Below are 15,964 nucleotides of genomic sequence, written 5' to 3' on the forward strand. Positions count from 1 at the left end.
CTGTCATCCTGCAATATAGGCCGTCCGATCTATATCTAACGGATAGGAAGGAAACTATGACAATTTACCCGCACTTATCTCCACATTTGCATATAAGACTTTCCCTCGTTCATCCTTTTCTCCCACAAGATCTTGATCTTCCGTGCAACGCACGGACATCTTGCTAATACTCCTACAATATGTATATTATTGTGAAAGTTCATATACACCGGCCGAGATTAATGCAAACATGCCAGATTTTCATTACATTTCGAACTTTTATAGGACAGAAAAATAAAAGAAACCCGACCCTAAACCTATTCTACGACGGCGACCGACGTCCTCCATCTGCGATCTCTATGTACGGGGGCGGGGTTCAAGACCCGTGAAGTGAAGGTGCGGTCTCCGGCGAGGAAGAGTAGAACACGGGATACGGACCGGCCAGTTGGCACACCATGCCCTGCCGCCTCCCATGCCCTACTCATCCTCGGAGGAGTCCCCGACCTCGGCGGTGCCGGACATTGGACGGCGGCAAGTAGGACGCGTGGCTGACGGTGCTCCCGTCGTCGGCCGCCAGCGTGGCCACCGCTTGTGCGGTCGCATCCGCTCCCGGCTACGCCGCTATTGCGTCGCGAGAGGCGACTTGAGCGAGGGCGGCGACCTCAAGCTTCATCCCCGAAGACAAGCTCTCCCGCAGAGTGATCGCGCTTGCGGTCATGCCGGATGTGGTGCCAGGTAGGAGGACGATGCGCTATGGTGTGGAGGTTAGCTGGGCGTTGCCGCTTTAAGTAGCGCATTCCGGTGAGGCCAAGCGTCCGGGTGCGTCATTAAGTCACCGGAGTTGGTTCCTCGGGCACCGAGCCTCTTAACGATGACATACGGACGGACGGCATGAATGCGGGCAGCTGGCGCCGGCTGGGAACGCACAGCGCGACGGCGCGAGGGACGAGGGTTTTGGTGTGCCAGGGTAGTCAGCTGCGGTCGTGGCAACGTTGGAGATGCCCTTTGCTCACATGCGATCCCCGCATGTCATTGAAAAAGCAAGACGACCCGGCACGGTCTCAGGTCCAGAGGATGTAGTTGGCCGCGCTACACCACTCCGCGGACGCGTCACGGCGCCCCGTGCATCCTCGACGAGCCGGGTGTTGGGGTGTGTTTGGATTGTGGCCAAAGTGCACCTTACCAAAATTTTGGTCATGACCCAAATATTGGTCTTTGTTTGGATAGTTGCCATTTTTTTGGCATGCCAATGAACTCTAGCCAACTCTAGTTCATTTTTCTTGCCAATGTCGGCCAAATCATGGGCAACCAATACCTCAACCAAAATTTTGGTCATGACCCAAAGATTGGTCTTTGTTTGGATGGTTGCCATTTCTTTGGCATCCCAATGAACTCTAGCCAACTCTAGTTCATTTTTCTTGCCAATGTCGGCCAAATCATGGGCAACCAATACCTCAACCAAAATTTTGGCTACCCAATGCTTTGATGGGGCAACCTTGGGCACAAACCAAACATACCGTTGGTCGTGCCACAGCACTAACGCCACCCTCGGCACACTGAAACCGACCGTGTCTAGCCACGATATGAGCGTGTCACTCACCGCGGTCGCCGTGTCCAGAGGCGGTGCTGGAGCTGCGCCCCGTTGTTGGCCCCAACGACCCACATGAACGGTTGTCGGTGGCGAGGAGGTCGTGGGCCAGCTCCTCCATTGGACTAGTCTGCACTACGTCGTCCCGACGGGTGTGCCCCACATGTCGGTTTCCCTGTTTTCCCGGCCATATTCGAGCGTGAGTGCTCCGCGTTGCGCATTAGACCTTTCACTATGTAGGCCAAGCGAGACAACTTATTGTTTATTTGAGCCGTTCAAGTATAATCATGTGGCGTTTGCTTATTTCTCATTCCTCTCCAACCCTCTTCTCCATCGATCATGTCGCCCTCTAGTTGAGTCCATCCTCCCGCATGCCTCATTTGAACATTCCGCCGAGTATCATTCGCATGTACCCACCCTAGTCCTCTTTCAATAGATCTCCGGACCCCGAGATGAAATCGAGAGGGAACGAGTGGGGGAACGTGATACCTAAGGCGGATTCAAAATTTTGAACCGGTGATCATAGCATCGCAAATCATATATAAAGGGTATTCAATGTTCGTTTCGTTTTTGAACGCACAATATACTCCCCCTATCCTTTCTAGTTTACATATAAGTTTTATGTGTAGTCAAAGTATCTCTACTTTGATCAAAAAGGTATCAACATTCAACAACGCCCAATCAATATTGTTAGATTCGTACGTACTCCTAGATTTGTACTCGAGACGGTTTCCAATTTGACTATTGACAAGATTAATAGTACATGAGATGTATAATGTAAAAATTATATTATTGGAAACTCCTTTCACATACGAATTTGACCGTATGCTTTGTGTAAGTTGCATGTCATATATTATTACTCTAACATTTGGTCAAAGTTAGCCTCGAAAAACGCATTAGACCCTGTATGCTTTGTGTAAGTTGCATGTCATATATTATTACTCTAACATTTGTGTAAGTTGCATGTCATATATTATTACTCTAACATTTGGTCAAAGTAGTATAGTGGAAGTGGATCCTCTGACGTAGGTATCCCTGCCTTACCCTCCCTTTCGGTCACTTACTGGCGGACCCCATGCTTCCTAGGCCCCGCATGTCAGTTACTCAATGGGTTCGGCCACGTCAGGGGATCCTCATCCGTAGTATACTCCCTCTGTTTTTATTTACTCCGCATAAAACGGAGGGAGTGGTGGTATAATAAATGACGCGGGCGGGGGAGGGGGAGGGACGTCGGTTTGCTCTCAACTGTGGTCCCACAAGCGAGCAAAAACACAAGACGAAGCGCGTTCCATTCGGTGAGCGACGTGGAGGGTCCAGCGTGCCGGGCTGCAACGCGAACGCGACAAGAGCGATGTACAATCAAAACCGATTGACCGGTCGTCACCGGAACCACTATTCACACCAGAACCTTCGCTGCTCGGCCCACGCAAGCCACTGCCCTAAAACCACACCAAATCTCCAGCCCATTCCCCCACCTTTTGATCCCCTAGCCCGCATCAAGCGTCCCCTAGTTCGCTGGAAAGCCATGGTGCGCCGCAAGATCACTTACTACAAGATGCTGACGCCGGAGCGCCGCGCAGAAATCGCGGCGGCGGTCGGCGCCACAGACCTCCGTTCCCAAGCTCGCTTTGCGGCGGGCCAATCCCCGAGTTCTCTGGAGCCAAGCTACGAGGAGGAGGAAGCCGATCCAATGTTCATGGAGGAGGTCGCGGCGTAGAAGGCCCCCGATGGGTATGAGACGATGGACGTCGACTTCGTGCCGGCGTCCGAGTCCCCCATGGTGCAGGCGGACCAGCGGTTCAACATGGCGATACTAAAGGAGGACCGGGAGGCAGAGGCTGAACTCGACGCGGAGCGCGTGCATGCCGCTACCATCGAGGCTCTCCTGCAGGCGGAACCGGATATCGTGGATGTGAACCGGGCGGCGGAGGCTCAACTTGAGGCGGAGCGCGCTGATGCCGCTGCCATCGAGGCCCTCCTGCAGGCGGAACCGGACGTCCTCGACTTGAACCGGGCGGCAGAGGCTCGACTCGACGCAGAGCGCGCGGATGCCGCTCTCATCGACGCCCTCTTGCAGGCGAAACCGGACGTCCTGGACTTGAACCGGGCAGCGGAGGCTTGACTCGACACGGAGCGCGCGGATGCCGCTGCCATCGAGGCCCTCCTACAGGCGAAACCGGACGTCCTTGAATTGAACTGGGCTGTGCTCTCGTCCGTGCAGAGCGCCCGCACGCTCCGCTTGAACGAGTAGCTGGAGGCCGAGGACAACCACGGTGTGGAGACACACGTCGGCAGCGACGGCTGGTTCGCGCCAACAGCCAAAGACGACGAGGCCGTCTCTTTTCGTGAGCAGTGATAGTCTTTCTTTATGTTGTTGTTTTTATGGATCTTTTGCTGTGTAAAAACATATATTTGTTATGCAAGTCACCGGACTTGGGTCAGTCTACCATTTCAGGCGGTTGGATGAATATCCTACGTCTCCTAACCCTTCTTTCCTTCTTCCTCACCTCTTCTTCTTCCCCAACAGACCACCGCACGGGCCCTACGGATACTCCCCAACATGCGGTTGGATAAACATACTCTATGAACAAAAATTATGTGTCAGCGATAGGATGGCTGAGTTTGGTTTGTTCACATGCGACAGCACGTATCAGTGAGGGTGCGTTCCCTTGGTTAGGTTTGCGGCGTGCAGGAGCGACTGTGTGAGGGTGCGTTGCGACCGCGGCGTGCAGGAGCGACCGTGTGAGGGTGCGGTGCGACCGCGACAGCCGTGCGCAAGTGTACCTTCTTCTCATTTTGAAAACTTTAGGCAAGCTTGGCAAAAATGGGTGGCGAAGTTTGGCAATGCAAGGCCTAGACCCAAACAGGATAAGTACGTACGTACTAGGAGTACTAGTGTTAAAAAAGAAAGGCAGGGTTTTCCTTCGCGGGATTTAATCGATACAAATCCTCGTTTCACGTGTCAATTAATGCGTATTTTTTTCTCCAAAGACCAAAGAGCTAACCATCTCACTCCTCATCGCTTGATTAATGCAGCGCCATGCAAACCAACCTTCTCACTTCCGCATGCATGCAGGGGATATTAATGTCCTTGGTTGCTAACCCCATCAATTTTGCCTCGATTAGTGTTAGTGGCCCTTTGCAAATTGTAATTTTGATATACTGGCCTTGTGTACAAAAAAAATGGAGGTAGTAACTATATTTGACTTCCTGCCCCATTGCGGTGACATCGACGATATCTTTTTTTGGTTGTTTGGCGAAGTGCGTTCGACGGAAACACCGTTGAGGGACCCCACGGTAAGTCATTCGCAAGTGCCGCCTGCAAGCCGAGACAACCGCCTTATTTGCATCCAGGAAGTCCTTTACTAGTACTACTAGGAGTACTAGTGCGGTGAGATGGTTTCTCGAAGAAGACGATGGAGAAGCGGAGTCAGCGAAGAGTGAAATGATGGTTGCTTCGTCTGTGCTTTTGTGATTTGACGCCTCACTGCTTTGTGATTTGTGATAGAAGGGACAGGGGAGTAGACTCTGTGCTCTATACTGTACTACATGCGTCCAAGCATGGGAGAAAGAGGAGAGACGTTGCATTTTTCTATCCCTTCAATCAATCAATCAGGGAGCTTCGGTTCCATCTTTTCGGCTTTGGCAACACCGTCCACAATGGTTCCCACGATGCCAAAAGCTATTTTCACATTTGGCTACACATTGTGGATGCCCTTAACCGTACCACTTGGTTTTGCTCCTGTGTGCTATCTATACAAATCTCAATTATATTGATCTAAAAATTATAGAATCAAGATTAGTAAAAAGGAGGTGATTTTGCCGCGCGGATGGCGGGGGAGGTTTCTTATTTGAGCAATACTACATCCACGTAATGGTTTACGTAAAGTTACGAACTGATGTGATGTGGGACTATTTGATTGGATCAAAGGAGAGGATTATGCCCACCCCACCTGAAAATCAGGGGGGGCATATATAGATTAGATGGAAAGTATACGTAGCAGCTACGTAGCCCTTTGTAAGTCTAGGATTAGGCTTCTTATTTTTGGAGGACGTTGTCCTGGCGGTTTGCTAACATGCGGTCCCACGTGTCAGTGCTTTACCAAGCCGATCCGCGTCCCACGTGTCAGTGCTTTACCAAGCCGATCCGCGTCCCACATGAGGCAGAACAACGGCAGAAGAACCACGTGGTTAAGTTGAAGAAGATGAGGGAGAATCGGATTCAGCAACGAGTGAAATGATGTGATGGTTGCTTCGTCCCTCCAACTTAACTGTGGGAAAGGTGCAGCTTTGTGATTTGACACCTCATTGCTCATTACTACGTCGGCGCCATGACTGGGGTGCTTCACCCCGACTGCTCTGCACTGTATTCCGGTATGGCACGTGGACCCGGTAGCTTGATGTCCCACATGTCGGCGAAAGGGACTAGAAGATTTATGAAAGTGAGCGCTCCACTCTTACGACGGAGGAGTAGACGACACGACGGCCTAGTGAACTGTCACTTGTAGTATTGTATAGTACTATAGTTTTGCTGTTTCGCACGATCCATCGATACAAAGCCGATTAAACAGGAAAGGGCGGGAGTTTTCCCGCGTGGTAGATGATACTGGCCATACATTTCAAAGGCAATTGTAATGTATGCAAACTGAATAATTATAAGTAACAATATGATATCTTGTAAAACTAAAAACACATATGATTTATTATGTTAGAGTGTAGTAGTAGTGTTGTATTGCATAGTTGTTAGATGTAACATGCGAGAACGTGTAGAGATGTAGTTTTGGAGGGCCTACAGAGAGAAAAGCGTAATACGGTCACCGAACTTCAGAATAAGCTAATTACGGTCACTATATATGTTTTGCGGTGATTATACGGTCACTTGCTCATAGTTCAGCATCGGATTGCACTCTGTTGACCAGCCAAATAGTCTGTGTGGCGCCAGTTGACTAGTTAAATTGACCATGTTCCTTGTGGGTCCCACCTGTCAGTTCGCATAGGCAAAAGGTCAGATAAACACAAATTTACGCAGGCGCGACAAGGCTCCAACCCGTGCGCGGGAATCACCTGGTTGTGTATGTGTCTGTCAGGGCCTGCTGTGTGCGCATGCACGTGTAGGTTGAGCACTTGAGCGTGAGAGTGTGTGTTGGTCGTGTGGTGTACTGGTGTGTGCATGCATGCGTGCGTGTGAGTGTTGCGTGCGTGCGTGTGAGTGTTGCGTGCGTGCGTGGCTGCGTGTGTACGTGTGAGTGTTGCGTGCGTGCGTGGGTGCATGTGTTTGTGTGAGTGTTGCATGGATGCAGTTCGTGTGCATGCGTGCGTGTGTGTATAATCACCACACCAGCTCCTGTGTGTTAAAACAGACGGCTCAGCATACCAATACAAGGCCACCATGTCCGCTGTGCCCACGGTCATGACTTCGAACCACCGTCCAAATATATTTTTGTCGTTTGTTTTCTTTCTTACTAGCAAGATGCCCGTGCGTTGCACGTAACATCAAGATGCATTTGTATGACTTGTTTATCTTGTGAGGGAAAAGGATGAACGAGGGAAGGCCTTATTTGCAAATGTGGAGAGGTGTGTGGGTACCTTTTTGCAAAATTGCCATAGTTTCTTTCCTATCCGTCAGATATAAATCGGACGGCCTATATTGCAGGATGGCAGGCACACCATCATCACCAACTCTGTTTTTTATAAGAGTGTATTTTATGTATTTTATAAGAGTGTAGATGTAGAGTAGATACAAGTCGACAGGTGGGCACGATGGTAGTGAGATAATGTGATGCAACACTAGAGGTGCCACGTGGAGCGTTTAACTGGTCAACTAGTCATGTCATGAGCAAATACAGAGTTGTACGGTGAGCCCGTGACTGTATAATAACCACTAAACGTAAATGGTGACCGTAATGAGTGGATTCTGAAGTCCAATGTACGTATCGTGCTTTCGCTTCAAATACAATGATCGTCATTGCATATATCGCGAGAGAAAGATGAAATATGCGTGAATTTTCTGGGGGCTTACTTTTAGAGGACCTGGAGATAGTTTTGTGTGCATACGTGAAAGGGGCGTACAGGGGGTATGCGATGGAGAGAGAGATGCTCTTCGTTTCTCTTTATTATGACTAACTTTGTATATAGTATAAAAATATACAAATGCAGAGTGCGGAGTAAATATCATTGTGGGCACCATGCAATGCAAATTAGCGTTCGTACTCCTCCATATAACTTTGTAATGTTGTATATATGTAGAAACTCTAAAATAATTTTTTGGCCACACTTTATTCGAAAGGAATGTTGTATGCGAAATAAACGTGAAGAGAGGGCTTTTTAGATCAATGGGGTACGTGGTGTAACATGTGTGAATGTGTAGTTGATGCATTTGGCGGGGCCTAGAGAGGTATGTGTGTGTATTACGTATTCGAGAGAGGCATGGATTGAGGGGCCGACGGGGGGGCGTGGGAGAGATAGCACGAGAAATGAGAGTGGTCTAGAGAGAGAGACGAATATGACATCACGACAAGAGATTCCATTCCCTTGAGTGTGTATATGCAAGGGGGAGGGAATAGAGGCACCAGGAGAAATTTTCTGTGTGTGTGGTGTTTGTGTTGGTATGTGTGGGTGTGAGAAGATAATGAGACGTGGGGGCAGAGGGTGTGTCACCGCGTGAGGTCCGGTGGGTCGAGGTGAGGCCCTTCGTTCGGTTCCGTCCTGCGCCACATTGGTCGGCCCGTGACGCATTTAGGAAGACCCATGGATGACTAGTCGTACAAGACAAAGATAGCAGAATTGTGAAGGACTCTGTGTCCACTGACAAAGCCGGCTAGGATTTGTAACCCTAGGTTCTCGGACTAAGGTAACCCCTTTATCTCTGATATTACTATTCATCCAACCTAACTTTAAGGGGCATCCTACAGAATGCTCTGCTAGAATCGTACTCGTCGATTAGAAAGAGAGGTGTGAGACAATGCGTGAGAGACAGGCGTAAAGATAATGTGCGTACATGAGACAGATAGGCAGGTCCATGTATATAGAAAGGGTCGATGAGGATTGTGCGTGTGTATGTTTGTGATTGGAAGAGTGCTTGTGATAAAGGTTAGTGAAAACAGTTGTAAATGGTTATGAGAGGGAGGGAGGGTTATATCTAGAGCATGTGTGCGAGAAAGACACCTCGGGAGAGAGTGTGTGAGCATGTGTGAGAGACCACCGATGGAGAGTGAAACTACACGTAAAAGACTGCTCTACACATTTATTAAAGATATAAATTGTATCCAAATATTAGGATGGGATCATGATATTTGCAATTCACGTAAGGAGCGGTCATTGATCCATCAGACATCTAGATTCTATCGAATTTGAGCATGTCTATGTTATTATTCGACACAATTGATCCACATAGTTAGTATTTTGAACTACAGACAATGCATTGCTTTAGCAATCGAATATAAACGTGGGTATAGTTCATGTTGTGTGTGTAAAGCACATTATACATACGAAAGTTACACAATGGACATTATAAATAGCTACCTATGAACTAGCATACATTTGAATTCAACTTAAGGTGGTTTAAAAAATCGAATTCAACATGAAGTCCATTCAATTATTTGAATTTGATATCATGGCATTTGTAAACCATACCTAAATTATGGGGGCACCAATCTTTGCTCTGATTTTGTACATAATAGCATATGTAGTCGTGTACAAAATAGATTCAAATTTAGCTCCTCCATTCCAAAATAATCGTAGTTATAGGATTTTCAAGTGTCAAAATTTCAAAAAGAAGCGGATAATTTAATGAGGTTTTCAAACATACAAGGTCAAATATAACGTTGTCTATTTAGGTCAATCCTCATAGTTCAAGACTACTCTAAACGTGAATGCTTGTGTTTCAAAATTTCGAACGAAGCACCAAAAGAGCCTGTACTCGCCCGAAACCGTGTGAGACCAATGTTTGGTAGTACAAGGAAATTACTTTTCTAATAACTCCGACCCGTGAAACCTACCGGCCCGACGTCCAAAGGTCTAAACCGGGGTAGGTTTGTAGCTTCATCTAGACGCCACGCAACCGCATCCGAAAAACATTCATACACAATGGTCGCCTAAGCACACATGCGCGCGGCCAAAATCGCTCCCGCCCACTATTTGGGACACCTGGGATTACCATCCTACCCCCGACCCGCAGTAGGTCCGAAATTTAAGAGGGGGCAAAGTTTGTACTTTCCCCAAATTTCAAACAAGCGCGTCCCATCTTCTGTTCAAAAAAGCCAAAAACAAGCGCGTCCCAGACCGAAACATGGTTCCCCCCACCCATCCGATTCCCCATTCGTACTCCGTGGGCACCAAAACTACATCTCCACCAGCCGACGAAACCCCGGCGTCCTCCGTCCGCCACCCCATCCCACCCATCAACCGCCACCCTCCTCCATCATGCCGGAGCCGATACCCCGACGTCGTTGTCCACCGCAACCTCAACCGCAACGCCCTCCACGGCTAGTAGTTGAAGCCGAGGCCGAGCCGTCCGTACCCGAGCCAGTTCAACCACGCCGTCATGCGCCTCACCGCTGCCACTCCAACTTCGCCACCCTCCACCGCACCGGAGTTGTTCCTGCTACGCCGTCCTTCGCCGCCTCGGACCTGCTTCCCCTCCGCCGACATACGGCCACGGCAACACAGTCAACAATTTGGGCATGGGTTCGTCCAAGCCTGCACCCTCCAGAACATCGGTTTCCCCGGTAAAAAGAAGAAGATCGGCGCGACATGTGGAGGTGACCACACCGGCAACTGAAAAAGGTACTCCTCTTCCCTTATTCGTGCAAATCTTACGTCTCTGCTTGCACGGTATTCATCCCACAGAAGACACTAGTTGACCGCTTCTTCTTGATACTAGATGTTCCCAGTAACTCGCGATGCACAAGGTTTCTCCTCATATACTATTTCACCTTAGCTAGAGGTCCGTCGCCCCCCTGAATTTCAATTTCTGGCCAGTTGATTCCCAATTAACGGAAGCATTCCCCGGCGTAACAGGCGCTAGTATGCCTATTACGCCGGGGAAGCAGCGCCTTGGTGTTTATCTTAGGGGCGTGTGCGGCCTAGAGCTACTGGCGCCCGATCTGGAGGTCGGCCGGGATTAAAGGGATGGCCTGGGGGCGCCGCCAAGCACGGCGGTGGTGTGAGGTCGATGGGAGGGCGGGGCGGCGGAGGCAGGGGTCTGGGCCGGTGGTCGCTGGCGGTTCGAGAAAGATCGTCAACAGTGACTGGCGGGAGGTAGACAAAGGCCATCTGCCCGTTCCTTATAGATCAGACGGTTCATTAAAAAAATCGACTGACCTATTTATTTTCAGTCGACTGTTATCTTAGATATGACCACATGTGGTGGTGTGCTGGAGGAGTACCTGCATTTCCTGTGCTCATATATTACAAAATCATACGGAGTAGAATCTAATTTTGTTTGCCATGCAATGTTGTAGAGCTATCATATGTCTCCTGTCATTTATTTTTCAGCCACCTGCTATCTGCTACTTTTACAGTGCACTAGTTCTGCACACACTTCACCCTTACTCTCACTATTGTGTTTTTATGCAAGGGTATTTCAGACTCTGCTGCCATGAGAGAAGCCAAAAAGAAAAGAGAGAAGTCGCTCCAGCTTCGTATGCGGGTAGGCAAGACACGTTACAGTGCTATAAAGGGTGCAGTGTCAGCAGATGGAGACGGTAAACGTAGCTCTGGAGTTGATGACCTCGCTCGCAATGAACCACCATCCCAGGTGCTTGCTTTAACTTCGATGTGTCATATGCGGTCGCATGTTCCATACGGTGTCTATCTTGTATTCGAAAGGCCGAAGTCGGTAAGATAAGGAAAGATATTTTTTTACATGAACCACCATCCCGTGAGCACCAGAAGACAAATAGCTAGTCAGGGCACTGGCCGAGGCAGTGACAAGCCCAGCAAAGATAGGCATCACCTGGAAGCCAACTAAAAAGCTGCGATGGTGGCGAAGCAGCCCGCCTCCCACCAGGCTCTCAGGTCCTAGATGATCATGCTCACCACTCCAGCCGGATGTCTAGCTTGTATTGCTTCCAATTTGGTTAAATTGCATCTGCTTAGCTTACACATTATACCTTTGAATATGACATACCTTTCTGTTTTTGGTACATACTAGTACATCTGTGTATTAACCATGTTCTTACATCAAACTAATGTTCTTGTGTATCCCTCATCAATCACTTATGACGAGGCAGGCAGGCAAGGGGACCACTCCTCATTTAAAGAATGCAGCGTCAGCCTCCCGACATGATTCTCAAGGAACAGAACTGCTAGATGAAGATAAACGTAGCTCTGTAGTTGATTACAGCATTTCCCCTACACTAGCATCGCAGGTGCTTGCTCTAACTTGGCAGCGTGATATGTGGTTGCATGTTGCATATGGTGTCTAGATTGTAATTCTTCTAATCTGGTTAAACCTCATGTGCTAGTCTGCTTAGCTTATACATTATACCTGTTAATGTGACATGCCTTCCTGTATTTACTACATAGTACATCTGTCTATTAAGCATGTCCTTACATAAAACTATTGTTTTTTGTATCCCGCATCAATCAACATGATGAGACACCTTTAGTATATGCAGTGCGATATTAGTTGCATCTTTCATATGATTTATAGCATGCGCTACTTCTAATTTGTTGAAATTCCATTTATGATGGGACGCTTTTAACTTGGCAGAGTCATATTGGTTGCATCTTTCATGTGGTGTCTAGCTTGCATTGCTTCTTATTTGCTGGAATGGTTTCTGCTTAGTTTACACAAACAGTTGTGAACATGCCATGCCATCCTGTTTTTCATACATATTCCATCCCGGTACCATGTGTTTGCCTTACATCAAAGTAGTGATTGTCAGTATCATGCATGAATGAGTTCTGAAGAGAGAATTTTATTGCTTTTTCTTGTCGGTTTTACTTGACAATTCAAAATCAATAAAGCGGAAGGAAGTTAGCAAGGCAGCGGATAAAGGTGCTCCTTCTGAACGGAGGGCCTCTACAGTTTCTACTCCTCCACACCCCCAAGATGATTTCCAAGACAACACATGCATAGACACTCAACAAAGTTGTGTTTATGATGAGCACGTCTCCCCTAGTGCATCATCACCGGTGCTCCCTCTAACTTGGCACTGTTACATGTAGTTGCATGTTATGTGTGATGTCTAGCTTGTATTGCTTCTAATTTTGTTGAATTCCATATGCTTACTTTACACATTATACTTGAATAAGACACGTGTTCCTATTTCTAGATCATACAATATCTGTCTATCACACCATGTTCTTACATCAAATTACTACTGTTGTGTAACCTGCAACAATCACTTATCATATGACACGTTTGACTTCGGAGTGTGATATAGGTTACATCTCACATTCTTTTCTAGCTTGTAATACTAATTTGTTGAAATGGCACTTATGACGAGACAGTTTTAACTTGGTAGAGAGATATTCGTTGCATCTTTCATATGGTGTCTAGCTTTCATTGCTTCTAATTTGTTGAAATGCCTTCTCCTTAGTTTACACATCATAAGCTGTGAATATGCAATCCTGTGAATATGCAATGGCACTAATGACGAGAGACCTCTAACATGGTAGTGTGATGTTGTTTGCATCTTGCATATGATTTATTTCTTGTACTGCTTCACATTTGTTTAAGCGCCATTTATGATGAGACACTGTTAACTTGGCAGAGCGATATTTGTAGCATCTTTCATATGGTGTCTACCTTCCATTGCATTGCTTCTCATTTGGTGAAATGTCTTCTTCTTAGTTTACACATCATAGTTCTGGTTATCTCTTCCTTCCTGTTTTTCATACATATTACATCCTCCTATCATGTGGTTGTCTAACATCAAAGTTCAGTTCGTCTGCATCATGCATCAATTTGTTCTGAAGAACTAAATTGTTATTCGTTTTTCTTGTCGGCTTGACTTAACATGGCACAAAGAAAGAGGAAGAAACACAGAATGGTAGGGAATGAGAAGCGGATGAATCCTGCAGATTCTGCTGGTATTGATGGTGCAATAGAAGGTCAAAGTCCAGCGGAAAATTCTACAAACACGGCATCCCATGCTACACGAGTTGCGAAAAAAGCCAAACAGAAACAAATAGCTGCCACCAAACAAGCAGAGACAGCCCTAGTTCTTGCAACACCTACCACAGTACTACCAGCTGCACGACTTACTCGTGCGTCAACTGAGCTAGCAGCACGTTCCCAAGCTCCCTTGCTACCTGACACTACTTCCCAAGCACTCTTGACACAAGACGAGTTGGCAATATCAGATGAACCTTGTGAGCTTCAACAGCAAGAAGGTAGTTGCTGGAGTCAAGTTACAGTTGCATGCTTCTTTATATGTAGTCTCACAGTTTGATGTACACTAACACTTCCTATGTTCATTGTTGGACTAGCACCTAGGCGCAAGAGGAAACAAACATCAGGGATAATGCTCGATAGGTTAACTAAATCTAGAGGAGGAAGAATGGAGATCCGTTTTGAGGCAGGTTTAAAAAGGCCACGTGATGCTATAGAGTCAGCCAAGTTAGTATCTGTGACGCCCGGATAATTAGGCTACAGTAAACCCACGTTAATGATGCCATGTCACCTCGATTACTGTTGCTAATCTCGCGTTAGTTCGAAACCGGTTCGAATTCAAATTCAAAATCAAGCAAACAATAAAATATTTTCAAATATTAAAACTAAAATATTAAAACAATAAAATAATTCATGAGTAATAATGGTGGAGAAACCAACATTTCTTATAATTTTTAAATTCACTAAAATAACCAAAGCTTAGGGCAAGACAAATAATTTAATGCCTTTTATAAAGTTATAATAATATAACTAAATTAGTAGTGTGCCAAAAGAATTATGGCAGTGGCCTAATTAGTAATACTAATTTAGGTGCTAACTTGGTATTTTATAAAACTAAAATAATAGAAACAAAACCAAAGAAAAAAAACAAACCAAAGGAGAAAACCTCCCCCCGCGCTGGGCCTCAGCCCAGCTGGCCATCCAACCAGGCCGGCCCACCTAACCCCTCCATAACCCCCCACCGACGGAAACCCTAGCCTATCACCCCCACTTCCCCCTGCACGATCCCCACTCCCCTCCCCTCGATCCCCCACGCCTCTCTCCCCTCCCTCGTCTGGATTGGGGCAGAGGGACCCAACCCCTTCACCGCGACGCCGCCGCCCGGTGCCTCCCGCTACCTCGCCGCCCCGTCCGCGACCTCGTCGTTGCTGGATCCCACCGGACTGCCACGCCCTGGACCTCCCCGACCTCTCCCCCGACCGGCTTCCCCCAAGCCACGGTGCCCATCGTCTCTCCAACGCGGGTGAGGCCCCCGGCCTCCGCCACCTCTCTCCCCTGTGCCCGCCATGCCCCGCGTCCGCGCCGATGCCTGCAGTCACCTCACAATCGCCGTGACCGAAGCCCTGTCATGGCCGCATAGGAGCTCCACTCCCTCGCGCATCCACTCGCTGCAGTCGTCCTCCGCCGTGAGCCCCTTGCACATCCGCGTGTGCCACTGCACCCGCCTCCACCTGGCCGCGCCCGCGCTCTGCCGGAGCGCGCTGGCACCCGCGCCCGCTCCCTCCCCTCGCGCTCGCCCGCGCCGACGCGGGACCTGGTCGCCCGACGCCCCGCACCGGCCACGCCTACCCCGCGCCCTGCCGTGCCGCGCCGACCGCGCCTCCCCGACAGCCCCTGCTCGCTCCGCTCGCCGGCTCTTGCTTCTGCTGGACCAGCAGCGGTCGCGGCTACAGCCGCCGGCGCTCGCGCCCGCGAGCCCCGTTGCTCCACTGCACCCCCCGTTAACCCGAGGCCAGTGCATCGCGCCCGTTTGGCCTCTGGGCCAATGACAAACGGGGCCCACACCCCTGAGAACAAAAATGAAAAAAAGGGTTTTAAAAAATGATAATAATAAATAAAAATATTAAATAGTTAATTAATTAATTAAATTAATTAACTTAATTAATTCTGTTAGTTATCTAATTAAACCTAATTAACCTGTTAATAAAACTAACTTCTGTTAATTAGTTAGCTGTCAATGACAAATGGACCCCACCTGTCAGTTGACTGGTCAACGGTCAACTTTGACCGCTGACGTCTGATGTCGTCATGATGATGCAGTAATTCCTTCTCGAATTAATTAATTAATAATAATCCCAATAAATGATTAAATCTTTATAAAATATTATAAAATAAACCGTAACTCGGATGGAAAAACTTTGTACATGAAAGTTGCTCAGAACGACGAGACGAATCCGGATACGCAGCCCGTTCGTCCGCCACACATCCCTAGCATAGCAATCACGCAACTTTCCTCTCCGGTTCATCTGTCCGAAAACGTGAAACACCGGGGATAC

Source organism: Aegilops tauschii, chromosome 2, assembly GCF_002575655.3.
Source record: "Aegilops tauschii subsp. strangulata cultivar AL8/78 chromosome 2, Aet v6.0, whole genome shotgun sequence".
In the NCBI taxonomy this organism is placed as follows: domain Eukaryota; kingdom Viridiplantae; phylum Streptophyta; class Magnoliopsida; order Poales; family Poaceae; genus Aegilops; species Aegilops tauschii.